General features: G+C 41.7%; 1 protein-coding gene across 3 annotated transcripts in view; it reads right to left on the reverse strand.

Moving 5' to 3' along the window:
* The window catches only part of LOC139664779 (disheveled-associated activator of morphogenesis 1-like), a 46,606-nt gene that overhangs the window by 25,975 nt on the left and 6,024 nt on the right, over positions 1–14,607 (reverse strand). The window contains exon 1 of one of the 3 annotated variants that reach the window (XM_071543730.1): positions 6,585–6,993. The exons of the other annotated variants lie outside the window; for them this stretch is intronic. The gene's annotated coding sequence lies outside the window, so the exon portion shown is untranslated. Of the gene's footprint in view, positions 1–6,584; positions 6,994–14,607 lie in introns of those variants that run through there. 3 annotated transcript variants of the gene reach the window in all.

Genomic DNA, 14,607 nt, shown 5'->3' on the forward strand with positions numbered 1-14,607 from the left:
CACCTCCAAATAACTGCAGGATTTTTGCTGTCACCAATGGGTAACTTCATGTGTAATTTGTAAATGGTAATGGGTCAGCTTAAAGCTGATGTTAATAACCCAACAAATGCTTGACTTGGAGCGGGAATCCAACCTTGGAGACAGTTCACAGTGGACAGTAGTGTATTAAAACCAGATGTGTGAAATACCTTCTTCTGCACCAGCTGGCATCCCTCAGCAGCTTCTGGCACCGAGACGTATTTTTAATTTTTGATATCTACAGCTAGAACAGCAGCTAAGTCTATTGGCCTTGCTAATGTTGGTTAGGACATGACACAGCTGAACAGCTCTCCCGTGTTTCTAATTGAGCAAAGCAGTGCTACAGCCAAAGGCAATAGAGAAAACTTTGACTAAGACTGTTAGTTTTAGGCAAATAGTAATGTCAACTAATTTAACAAATTGTATTAGGCAGCATAGTGGCCTAATGGTTAGAGAGTTTGTCCCTTAACTGGAAGACACAGAGTCCCTACCAGCTGCAGGGATATTGTTCTGTCTGACCGTGACCTCTGACCTCTCTGTGGAGGGGGCAAATGAAAATGACATTTCCATGAACCATGGAATCAATAAAGTATCATGTTACTCTTATTATCCTTATACTATGTCATTCCTCTAAACCTAGACAGTCCAACACATATTTATTAATTCACCAAACCTTTTTTCCTCCTGTCACATCATGAACTAAATGACAACATAATTTTGAATCATTCAATATGTTCATCTGGCTTTATTTGTGCCTCTTATGTGTCAAAAATAAATAGGTAAACCACCTCTCATTGACTACAAGGGCTTCTGCATTCTCCTTTTTATCCACCCTACTCACAAACACAGTATAGCTGCAGCTGTGTTATAGGCGTACCAGACAGGCATTTGGAGGAAGGAGGTTTAATCTTCTTTTGTGATTTAGGATTTGGGCAGGATCAGACTTCAGATTTGATGATCGTGCCACCGATTATATTCTATGGGTCATATTTGAAGAGCAAACTGACATTGTGGGTAGAGCGGTTTCATGCTCTCCCACAACACTGCCTCTCACACTTAGAGAGTTTCAGTCTGACGCACACCAGAATGACACTGAAAACCATCAAGCATGGATGTGTATAAACAAAAAGAATAAGATGTTGCAGACACTGTACATGGGTTGGAGATGGAGATGGTGCGACCTGCACTGTGCTAGACTCAGTTTTGAAGCATATTGATATAGGTAGGCTTCTGGACTTCTGGAAACCCGTGTGACTGTTGTGAAGTGCACTCGGTAATCTATTTCGGATCAATTTGGACAGCCACAAATAAAAGGCTCAGGAGTCATGCAGTGAGGACTAGTGCTCTAGTCATCACAATACACAGCCGGGTCCTGGGACCGCCCCACTGAAAATCAATCAACGACTGAATATTTTAACACAGAGAGCTTCTTTAACCTTTGAAACTCAGATCAGTTTTATTTTAGAGCAGTTTTATTAGCTCTCAACGACAAAATGTTCAATAATAATAACAATACTTAAGGGTGATAGAACATTCACCATTTCCTATTTACCAGCTGATTCTCAGTAAAGCTGCACATTATCACACTGACCAAAATTTTCACAGGAATAATATTTGTTTTTTTTAATAGACCTTGGCAAACTCTACTTTCTGGTCATAGGGAACAGTAAATGCTCCCCAAAAAAAAAAATCATTTAACTGACCTTGGGTATAGAGAAAACCAGTATTAATTCTGAAAATTGGTAATTCATCAGCAATTAATTTCAGATTAATTGCGGTCTTGCACAGTGTCTGGGTTCCCCGGTGATGCCCAATTGTTATCATGCAAAGCTAGATGGAATACAGTACATTGGGCTTGCTCTACCAATTACTTAATGGCACCATTAGCGGCTATACTAAGGCCACGATGAGTAAAAACATGCAGACTTCGAAACACAGCAGGAAACAACTGGGCCATGATAGAAATGCTGACAGTCAAGTGAAGAGGAGATTAAAATCAATCGGGCCACAGCGCACATCAGTCAAACTACAGAAAACTGTCAAACGTGTCCACAGTTTGAAAGCAGCAACCTTGCAGTAGTGAGGCTGCTGAGGTCACATGCGTGTGTGTTCATGTGCATTTAGGTTATAGGCCTGTACGTCAAGATATGACAAAGGAGTTGCCTCTGAAGCATTAATGTCACATGGCTGAGGGCTGTGGGAGTAGTGCTGAAGATCCATCTCAGATTACAGGATTAACAGACAGACACAGAGAGAGCAGAGAGAAAGGGATAACAGCAGGGAGACAAAGAAAAGATCTCTCTTCCACCAGCTGATATGGTTTACAATTATGTCTGTCAAAAAGCTGGCTAGAGGGCTGCGGGTTGACCAGGTTTGGCTTTTACAGGACTTTGTGAAACAGTGAGGGTGGATTGTTTTGCCAAATGAAAAAAGCTGGGTTGAGCTTTGACAGCTGTGACATGCATGGTAGTTCCAGTCCCATGATGGGTTTCGTTTTGTGTGTGGAAACTGTTTTGGAAGCCGTTTTTTATGATAGGTATGTCCGTGTGTGTGTGTGCAGTGTGTGTGTGTGTGTGTGCAGTGTGTGTAAATATATGTTAATTTAGAACAGGCCCCTGCTGCAGTATTACTATTGCATCTTGGCTAAACCAAGAACATTCACGCAAATAGGGCTGCAACTAACGATTATTTTCATTGTCGATTAATCTGTCGATTATTTTCTCGATTAATCGATTAGCTGTTTGGTCTATAAAATGTCAGAAAATGGTGAAAAATGTCAATCAGTGTTTCCCAAAGCCCAAGATGACGTCCTCAAATGTTTTGTTTTGTCCACAACCCAAAGATATTCAGTTTACTGGCATAGAGGAGTAAATAAACCAGAAAATATTCACATTTAAGAAGCTGGAATCAGAGAATTTTGACTTAATTTTCTTAAAAAATTACTCAAACCGATGAATCGATTATCAAAATAGTTGGCAATTAATTTAATAGCTGACAACTAATCGATTAATCGTTGTAGCTCTACACGCAAATACATCAAATAGTATAAAACAAAACAATGAGAGTGATAAATACTTGTGTTTGTAGTTACTTACACACAGTTACTATACAAGGAAGCTCAGCAGTAAATTTGTCCACAGTAACTGGGAAGGGAACTCTATTAGACATGTTGCATAAGGTAATCTAATTTTTTTTCCACATCCTTCCTCATTACAGCCTCATAGCCTTGACACGTTTCAGCAGAGACATTAGGAACATAATCTGAGCTACAGTGATGGCTCAGGTTTGTTTGGGACCAGCCTCTGCATCACTAGCCACACCCATTTTAAAAGCCACAATTTAAGCCTGTAATGGGGATATGTCTTAATAATCTGTCCTTTAATCCATCAAACAAAAGTATCATGAAACACTTTCAGATTTACCAACCGATTTGTCATTTTCAGTATTCCCAAACTTTTGGATGAACATAATGTTTGGATGGAAACAAGATCAAATCTATTGCTGTGTGTTGCAATGATCAATGCAAGCTGACTGACACAAGCTTATTGTGTTCATTCTTCATATCACATTTCGACAAACACAGAATAACAGAGTATTCAATCACAGCAACTGCAGAATAACAGACTACACTAATCTGGAGATGTTGACACGCTTTGTTTTGGGGGCCAGAGCATCTTTTCAGAAACAAAGGGTTTTTGCAAAACCCATGCTGATGAAGCAGATTTCTGTTAGCCAAGCTGTTTGGCTGATTAGGAAAGATTCAATCACTGGTGAATCTAATTTGTATCACTGTCTGTCTTTCTACATGGACAACTCTTTCCCAAAGAGATCCCATAGTGCCCCACTGAACAGCAGACTAACCTTGTGTGAACTTAATGATTGAACTTTTACACCTAAATGCACTCTGTATTACAGTAGTGCTATCAGTAGAGAACTAGAAACTATTCCCCAGAAAATCAGTATCGTGAATACTGTCCCAGCATGGTTTGAACATCTTTTCCAAATCATTTTGTTAATTCTCGATTGTCAGTTAGTCTAAAATCACAGATTAGAGGGCAGGGCATAAGAGTGAATGTTAACTAATAATTGTTCCAGGCCATGGGGTAGATTTAAAAACCTTAAATTCAGCGGTATTCCCCTTTAAATCTCATGAATGGATGATGGAGAGAAGTAAAAATATAAATTTAGGATTTGGGAGTGTCGAGCTGAAATGTGGGGAGGACAGAGATTAAAAAGCAGGTTAAAAGGCTGCTGCTCTTTCCACAGGCGAGGTTGTCAAACTTGTTCTGCAGACCGACTCTCCAACCCCCCACTCTAAACATGTTAGCATTCTTCCTTGGGTCAACCCTGCAGATGGAGGTTAGACTTAGGGCAAAGAAGAAAACTACTCAACATGTGACAATATCCTCGCCAGGGGTTCAGCCCAGCAATTTGGGTTCAGTTTATTGGCTACGTTCCAAAAAATCTCAGTTTAGATTTAAATTTAAAAAAAAAAGAAAAAAAAGATGAGACTTATCATGCACCTCCCTAACTGTGGAAAATGTAAACAAAACAGGGATTTTTTAACACATGGCAGAGATGTTGAAATCTGAAATAAACTTGACTTGGTTATATTTCATCATGCATATTTCACTGTGGGTTATGAATTGCAAGGTCATTTTTCTTGGCTACATTACACCACTTTGCGAATTCTGATTTGTACTGAGTTCAGGATGTTCTGCATGTGCACGTCCTAACAAGTGTCCTGTACTGGCTTGAGTCTGATCAAAACAGAGCATGCTCAGTGACCAGGTAATGGGGAAATGTTGTGTATTCTCATTAAGAGTGGAGTATCAATCAGGTTTACTCATTATGAGAGTGAGGTCATAATTGGGTTGCCATAATCTATATTATATTGTGTTTGCATCCATCATTTCATAATCAGAACAGCCTACTTTAATAACTAGAATCCGATTCTACTGAGAATCAGTGTGTATATGAACATGGAGTCAATGCTGCTAGAGGATCCACAAGTCCTTGACTGTAAGCAGAAAGGGAAGGGAGTCACTAGCTTAGTCCAATCAGTATCATCTAGGTCATGCCTGTGTTTCTGATTGAGAGAATTACAGGAAATAACTGATAAATTTTTAACACAAAACAGGAAAATAAGAAGAGAAACTGCTCAGTATGAACAAAGAAAAGGGCTTCAGTGAGTTCAGTGACGAGCCCTGGACTTTGAACGATTGATCTTTAAGAAAACATCATATAGCGTCGATACCCTCATCTCCCTCTGAGCGGCAGGTGGAACATTAAACACTGTTGCGTGTTCACCACAACTGGCCGTGCTTTAATATTAAACGCAAACGTAGGTATATTTGTGTCTAATATAATAGACAATTTTATGGCACGCCAATAAAGGGTGTGGAGCGTTGTAATCTCTTCTTGGATACCCTTCGCTGCAGTCAGTCCTTCAAAATCCCTACCTCTGCCTCAGTTGCTATGGTAACCGGAGCGGCGGGTGACCGGCGCAAGCTGGGTGGGTGATTTAATGTAAGCCCCTTCTCCTGCACATTACCCTCCTTTTTAATCTGCTCGGGATGTTTATAGGGGAGAAAATAGGATTTTCCCTCTAATTCAAGGGACAAAAACAAATAACAAAACCATTAAGGATTAAGAGGAAAAATCTATCTGGCCATCACACACAGCGGCAGTGCTATCCTGCTGGATTAAAAAAGACTTGCTTTCATTCTCTTGCAGGCCATTAGTGTGTATGTGGTTTGGATGCAACATGGAGTACAAGCCCTGCCGAGGAGGATGGGGTCGAGAGGGGAACCCGAGAAGGATGGGTAGTGACGGGAAAGGGAGGAAGGAGAACGAGCAGACCCTCCTCTGTTCAAGGTGACTTTCCTTTTCATTGACCTCATTATCTGCACCCCCGCCACCCATCCTGGAAAAAGTATGCCATCCTCCCTCTCTCTCTCTCTCACACACACACACACACTTGACACTGATAACGGGCTGCGTAAGCCAAGCCACAGAGAGAAGTTGGTGGGAGGTAGCGGGGGGGGGGGGGGGTGTGCGTACATATTTCTACCGCCACCTCACCCTATCTCCAGAGCAGCCTTGTCATTATGGGGCATTCCCCGCATACAGAGGACAACTCTCTCACCATGAAATCAGCCCCGGGGCCCAAGTCAGCACACCGCCTCCCCTCCCCCAGTTTCTACGGCAACACCGTTTTCCACACCAACACCTCCTAATTAGACAGACATGACACAATCACCTACGTCTTGGCGAGTGGAATCCAGCCCATATCACACTGAGTGATAAAGCCGGCCAAAAGCCCCTGAACACACACGCACACACGCACACACACACACACACACACACACACACACACAAACACACACACACACACACACAGACAGAGACAGAGACAGATAGCCTCGGCCTATCTAACAGTCACATGCAGTCCACACAGACATTCCAATCAGCAGATAGCCGGCTGCAGCTCCCACACTGGGGGATAGTTTCTTGCGCTCATTTGATTACAGGGTAGAATGGACGGATTCATTCAGCTCGCTTACCCTGTCCGGGAGTGAGCTCGCCTCTGGACGGGTGTGAGCATTCCCTTTATATCCTCAAACTCACTGCAGTATCCAGCTTCTTTCTTTTTGCACTGTCGACAGAAAAAACGTTGCTTGCACACGGCAGACGGCGGAGCATTTCCTGTGTGCAAGGTATATAATCCAGGCAGATTCGGAGCCGCTAATAAGCACCTTGTCCGCGCGAGTCCCAGAGGTTGTCAAAATCAGCCGAGAGGAAAATCCCAGTAGGCGCACCGGTTAGGTGTAGGCTGTTTTCCTCTGGTGACAGGAGGAAAACAAGGGATAAATTCGGCATACAGCATGAGCTGATGTGTAAGATCTTCTATCCAGCCAGCTGGCCAGCGCAGCCTCTCCCTCCCTGGTATATCCACTCCCTCCCTAACCTCTTTCTCTCTCTCTTTCTCTGCAGAATGCCGTGGGGGCAGAGGGGACAGGCACAGATGTTACTGGCTCCAGGCCACACCCCTTTTCAACACTCCCAATCCTAATAGGATGCAGCCGAGCCGTGGCCGCCGCCTAGCTCTCCCCCTCCCCCCAAAACTCTGGCTTTGGACAACGTGTTTAGGGTTTGTTTGGAGAGGGTTTGTTTGGAGAGCTGTGCAGAAAAACAAAGCTAAGGTGTAAACGTGTGTGGTGTAAAAAGTGTGTGTGTGAGAGAGAGAGAGAGAGAGAGAGAGAGAGAGAGAGAGAGATAGAGAGAGAGCGAGAGAGAGAGAGGGGGGCAGAGAGAGAAAGAGAGAGAGAGAGAGGCAGAGAGAGAGGGAGGGACAGACAAAGTGTGACAGTGGTATTGAGCAAATTAAGGGATGTGTAAAATGAAATGGGCTGTGAGCTGTGAAAATAAAAGAGCTTAGCTTCATCATTAAAACACAAACACAACTTACACTATAAATAATTCACTGCAACATCCTCTCAATGATGAGAGAACTGACAAAAAAGTCCAGAGCATTTTAATCTAAATAATCCCACCCACTCCTACATGATATCTTATAGAAGTCTTACAGAAATGTAAGACTTTATGCAGGCTTATCAAATTAGCATTTAATTTAAAAAGATAAATGTCACACAAAAGCACATACTGGCCATTTTTGGCCTCCATGTTACAAAAGGCCAAAAAGATCAATAATTTAATATAACAACTACTTCTGGTCAGTGCCTCCATTTCATGTGAGATTTCCACATATTGGGATAGATTAACTTTAAGTGAATAAGTGAAGTCATGTTAGGTTACTGTCTTGACAGAAAACCCTTTATACAATAACTGCTCAAACTTGGTGACCCGTCGACATCAAGACTCTTGAAGTCTTCCTTTCCTTTTAACCCTTGAGACACAAAACTATCGCAAAAATGGCCCATTTTAGTCTGAATACTTTGTGTTGAATATAGTCTTTCAGACATATAGGCCTATTTGATGAATATTGTACTTTTCATGGAGATATTTTTCAGGGTACCAGCAAAAAAAATTATATGTAGCACAAAAATGAATGTAGTTTTTGATTTTTGTCATCTGACTTTTGTCTTTTGTCTTAATGGATGAGAATACCCTTAAATTAAAAATGACTGTCTATACTATTCTTCTATAGAGCCAAGATAATGGAAAAACATGTTGCTGGTCAAACACTAATCTCACTATAGATGAGAATATGAGTTTTGTAGTCAGATGTTTTGGGCAGACATGGTCTAGCTACACAGCCTAGCTCCGGAGCCGCCCCCCCGGTTCAGGCCCTACAGGTTTTTGAGCAGGTTTTCAGGTGCTAACAAACACAAACTGTCATCTATCAGTCATTCATCTCCTATTCCTGAGAGGTGAGTCAACCTAAAGCCGCCATAGGGTTTGAGCATTGACGTCACAGTGCTTTGTTGTTGGTTTTGTGATGAACCTCGAGAAAAGTGGACATGAATTGGAAAAAGTAAAAAGAAATATTATTGAAATATAACAACTGGGTAAGGTTAGTAAGCCAATGATGTGAGCAGTTGTTATTTGTTTTATTTGATAAGTCCCTTTGGTATCCTTTGGTGTAAAGAGACTGGCCAGGTTGGTAAACATGAGCGTGCTGTCTGCAGTTTACTGGCATCACATTAGATGATTTCTGGCTATTAAAGTTCACATTTTTCATATAGTTACCTCTCTTTGGGGCTGCCAATATGGGAAGTTGCCGAGTGCAGCTTTAAGTCTTCTTCCCCCATTTTCAAATCATATTTCTGGCCAGCTGGTACAACACACTGTTCTGAAGCACTTTCGGCTCATTTTGTATTTTCCATATTTGAGGCTGTATTGTAGGCTGATCATACAAACCGGTCTTATGTGATACAGCTGGTGTTACAGACATCAGTCATGAGCTGAGCCGGTGCAGTCATGAATGGATAACACTGGAAGCCGTCTAGTCCTGGGTAGCTGCCTCTGAAAAGAATGTCATGCAGCTGGAATAACAGACAGGTCCTGTTCCCATGGAGGGCTTCTGTTCTACTGGGAAGGACGGTCGCTGTCAGTAAAAACCAGCACTGACAGGCGTTTCGGCGACCTCAGGGGCACCAGGTACCTACAGCAGAAGATGTCTGGGACGCTGAGGATGGTGACATTTTCAGGGACAGTGGCACTGTTTAGCATTTCTGTGTTGAGTGGCAGTAGGTGGGACGATATCAATTGAATCTGTGACTGGTTTTCATGAAGTGAATCTGAATGATGAAAAGACTCACTTATGTCTCATAGTTACCTTTTAAAGATAAGAATAAGAGTCAGAGGTTCCTGTGCCCCTTTAGTGTCTACTGGAATATGATAATAGGAGAGTGATTGTTGATACAAGTTAGCCTGTTACAGAAACTAAAGCCAGACAACTTAATAAAATATAATTAGAAAAAAATAAGATATTTTTGGGCTATCCTAACCGTTTCTGGAACCTCACTATATTTTAGCCAATTTAAGATATAGGCTAGTTTTGGATTTTGGGATTATTGGATTAAATTGTATAATAATTTCAAAGAATATGATAAAATACTGATGTGCAATGACATATAAATGTCACCAACATTCAATCGTCAACACTCAACACTCACTCCCATTTAACACTAATTAAAGCTATTTTTCAAGTGAGCTGTGGGCAGTTGAAGACCAAACTGTTAATGAAGGTGCCAGAGCGCGAGCGATCAAGCTTTTGGGCAAAGTGAAATAATACATAGCAATCTCTTTTTATTACAGCTGTAGCTTGAGGCTCGAGAGTTGTCAAATTTGAGGGTGAACAAGTAGCCATGCAGTGAAACATAAGGGTCTTCTCAATTTATCTCTGGGAAATTATCTCCAGCAACTCCAACAGAAACTGAAGCCTAAAGGGGGAGGGGGGTTAGGGGGGGGCTGTGTGTGAATTTTCAGTCTTTAGTGAACTATTCTGTTAATTATTAAGCATGCAAGGACAACCAAAACTCAACTTTACCCATTTCCCTCTGGTGAGTCTGTAGCAATGCAACTGATTAATTCATCCCCATCACATAATCTATTAGCCTAATCCTAGTGGGATGCATTCTGGTATTTGCTAAATAGCTAAAAAAAAAAGTCTAAACTGTACTCTAATGGGGTATGATTTATCTAACAATTCTGGCCGGATTCACGTTTACATGGTACGCGCCTTGGACCATTGAGCCACCAGGACGCCCCCCAGGTGGAACTACTGTTCATCAAAACAAATCACATCAGCAGAGAAACAAGGAAGCGCAGATCTGATATCATCATCACACTGAGCCAAATTTTCCCAGCCAACAAGCTTGTTGACTGTTCACATATTTGTTTCTCTAGTTGCTCAGTTCTATAGGAAATGAATGGACTTCCGCTGACTTGTTGATCGTGTTGCTCACAGTGTGAACGCACAGTCAGTCAAAAGTCATGCGGTCAGTTTGAATGCCGCCACCAAATATCAACTGGTCCAGACGCCAGGCACCTCTAGAACTGTTGTGGAAAAGGAATATATCAAGAAAGGCTGTAAGTGAAGCTGAGCACCTCAGTATGATGAGTTTGTGAAAGGAAAAAAAGTTCTGCTCCATTCTAATGACAAGGATATTCTCAGCTGAATGACGGACAGCCTCTCAACATAAAATAGTGGCTTAGACTGCAGCAGAAGAATGTGTGAGGGGGAACATTATATTATGGCCCATATCATGTGGTGGCAGCCAGCAGCGCTACATACTGTACATATGTTTCACTCAGGGCGGGGCTGTATCTATAAATTCCACCCGTGCGGCCCTTCCCTCGTTTAAGGGACCCTAACGATCACAAATTAAATGCCAGGATTGAAAAGGGTCCCGCTGGTCTTTACCCACCCTCTGGAAAGCTTGTAATTACTCCTTGGAATAGTAAGGTCCATCCCAGAAGGGGCATGCTACACTCCGCATCCCATAATCTCTCCAGAATGCAACCGAGCAACTGCAAATGTGCAAAGGAAGTCCAAGTAAGGCTACAGAGGTACAACAACACTTTTCAATTTAGACTGCAAGATAAAAAGGATCAATAAATAGTAGGCCTATTTTTATGTCCATGGCAAAAAATAGCATTTCCGTCTATGTAGCTGCTGCAGCCTCTCTGGACAACCTGGATAGGCTTGACCTCAAAGAGCTTTCCTTGGCGAAGGGAAAGGCTTTTAGTGAAAGTATGTGCATAGGCAAGGGCAACTCCATCTACTGTTAGTGTTATCGTCTCTTTACCCCAAATTAATCTAAGTTAATAGCAGGAATGGGCATTTTCAATTACAGTATGTCATGTCTGGAGTACTGGAGTAAACCCTAACCCAAGTAATGGGGGTAGTCTTAAATCTATTGCCTGCATTAGTTGAATAGTCCAATAAAAGCATGTGGAAAAATTATGCAGCGCACTAGTTTGCCAAAGTTTAACATTAGAAGTAGCCTCCCTAAAAACTTGTTAGTATTTAGGCTAGTAGTTTTCTTTGCTCAGTGCTTTGATTATGATGTTCTTTGAACTGTTGATTATCAGTCAACCAACCACTACCTTGTGTTTGATCACAGCATCCCAAGTGAGTCACAAGTGAGGTAAGTGAATGACATGCAGATACATTCCTCTGCATTTCAGTAACCATACATGCAAGACACTTTCTGAACTGGAACTGGAAACAAGCCTGGCATGGCCTCTCTATTCTCAGAAAAGCCTGGAGAATGAAAGATAAAATATTTTCCCGAAAGAGATGGAAGGCACTGCTGTAAAAATATTATGAGGTGAATGACTGCAGCTGCAGAGAACGTGCTTGTAACGGATTGACGAAATTTGAGGGTTAAAGGCTCTGGCTTAACTTGTTGATCCCCCCCAGATGTAGGCCAAGCCCACTGCTGTGAAAAACTGGTAGTCCAGCGGAGAGAGAAGGAAGAGAAGATACCATAATGCATTGAGCATTATAGTAGAGGTAGCATATAAACAACCAAACAAATCAACTAGAGTATGCTAATCCTACATGATCCAATCAGTATCCAGTCCGCTCTCACGGTGAAGACAATTTGAAAACACAGTGTACCTATTAGCTAATGTCACACACGAATGCTCAGAGAATTAGTTCAGCAGACTAAATCCATGTGAAAAAGGTCTAAAGTCTGGGCCCCATATTTGACCGCCAACCCGGATGTGAGATTGGCTTATGGCCAGCCATATGCATGATTGACACAATGGCAAAGTCTAAGGTGAAGCCAAGCCAGCACACATGGCCAACTTGCATGGCTGGATGGCCGAGTTGCAAGCTGCTTATCTCAAAGTGTGTCATAATCTCAGGCAGAGAAAAACAACATGAGACAACAAGCCGAAACAAAGTATTAGAGCTATGAAAATCAGAAGAAAAGCCCCCAGCCAAGAACTGGCCCACGATTCGAAAACTAAAACCAAAAACACAAATATTAGAAGAGGCAGGAGCAGGAAAGGATGTTTGGGGATGTTAACAAGGACACCTGCTGTTTAACAAGATCAACCTGACAGCTTCTGCCCTGTGGCACCACAGATATCAAACAAGCAAGGCATATTTCTTACACAAGCAACAGTAGAAGTAGGCTATACTTCAACTTAGGAACAGTACTGCATGAAGTGTGTTACAGCTGCAGCCGGTTTGGGTTGTAACTTTTGGTTATAATAACAGTAGTAGTAATAATTTATTTAAGATCAGTCTTTTTCCTAATATCGTTGCAATATTGTTAACAGACAGACACAGACAAAGTTGCATATAGCCTCAGTTAACAATTTATTTTAGGGGTCACTGCACTGAAAAATGAAGCTGACCTATAAGGTACCTAATTTCACCTTTTTTTCCTCTGAAATTCAGCAGAATTGCAAGTTTCCTAATTATTTTATTACAACAGTTGCCACCCCATAACCCTAAGAGTTCAAGATGTGCCCATCACTCTGATGGAACAACTTAGCCATAACCCTGGTAAAAGTGTAACAAGTTATATAACTGTGAGAAAAGAAAGAAAGATTGAGGACAGTAGTCGTCACTAAAAGCTGAAATGCAATCATGCCTAAGGAACATCTAGCTGTTGACGCAGCTGGTTTCGTCTGACTGCGAGGCTGTTTTGACGACTTCTCCACAACTATGGTAATGTTATCGCACAGATATGTTATACTGTGGGAACCTGCTCGTCAAGCAATAGCCTAACCCCTGCCCCAGGAAACCAGGACATCTACTGTTCCTGGAGCAAGAAGCTGGCTACTGTAACTACCTTGCAGAAATACTGAAAACATTTCCAACTTTGTCAATTCAGGAGGAAAAGATCATGGCGCAGAAATATCCGCATTTGTCCAGGCTGTGATTCATAAGGAATGGGCTTTCATGTACATCAAATTAAAGAGTAACCTTTTTGTAAACACTTTTCTTTAAGTTACAATGTGCTTCATAACAAAAAGAACAAAGAAGCAGTGATACTTTGCAATTATAAATTCAACAAATTCAATATGAAAGTACATGACTGACACTACTCGCTCCATTCAAGCCAACTCAGCAACCGAGAAATGATATTACCAGAGCAAAAAATAACAACATCACAGCTCAACACCAAAACTGACGAACCGCAATGTGCATTCATTTCCATATACTATGCAGGGGAATATCCTAAATTATGGCAGTTTGCAAAGCATGTTAACCTCCTCAAATGTTAATCATTCCCTCTGCACTGTTGTATATTCCAACCCAAAGGGAGTTATATTTTTCTTATATAATTCTTAATTTCTCTTAATTACTAAAACACTAAATCAATGAATGAAAGACCAGAAAAGACAAGAAATCAGCAAAATAAACGTATTTTTCAGTCCTTGCTCTTTTGCTCGGCAACTTGTCAGAACTTGAGTCTGCTTTCTGGAGGGCGGGGCAGCATTTTAGGAGCAGGATAAAGCATGCCGTGCTCTGGCACAGTCTGCTGCTGAATCTGATATCTGTCTACTCACCCCAAGCTGTTTCCAGGCCGACTACACATGGTGTGTTTTGTCTGAGGAGGAAACATGTTGGTATGGGACTTAGATTCCTTTGAAGAAATGAATCAAATGTATATTAAAAAGGAACAGTGCCGCTCATTCTATGAATCCACATGTAATTCTTAAAATGGTCCGATCAGTATTTGTAAGCATGAATATCAAGCCTAAAGCTACTAAAAAAATCGAGACTACGATGTATGATGTTATCAAGCCACAGTCCTTAGCTGCTCCACTGACAATCAATGGACTTGGAGGAACTTTGTCTGAGGCAGATGGCAAAATAAGCTTTATATCATGGTAGTGTTGCCAACTCCAAAGCAGGGAACGTACTCCTCAGAAAGTCCTGGTTAGCGTCACAGTCACCGTTTCCATCTTTTCAGATGCAATCTCTATGGAAACGCACATTGGTAGGACATTGCAGAACAGAAGTTTTCTCGGCTCTATATCTTTAATATTTGATGGCTGAAACTGATTCAATAGAGGCAAAACTAAGCTGTATCGGTGAAGGGATAGGCCGCCCTTTCAGATGTGGAACACGCGTCAGCTTTCGGTGATTAG

The sequence above is a fragment of the Centroberyx affinis genome, unplaced genomic scaffold (genome assembly GCF_046629955.1).
Source record: "Centroberyx affinis isolate AG114_WGS23_722 - 3 ecotype Tasmania unplaced genomic scaffold, CSIRO-AGI_Caff_v1 ptg004372l_1, whole genome shotgun sequence".
Lineage (NCBI taxonomy): Eukaryota > Metazoa > Chordata > Actinopteri > Beryciformes > Berycidae > Centroberyx > Centroberyx affinis.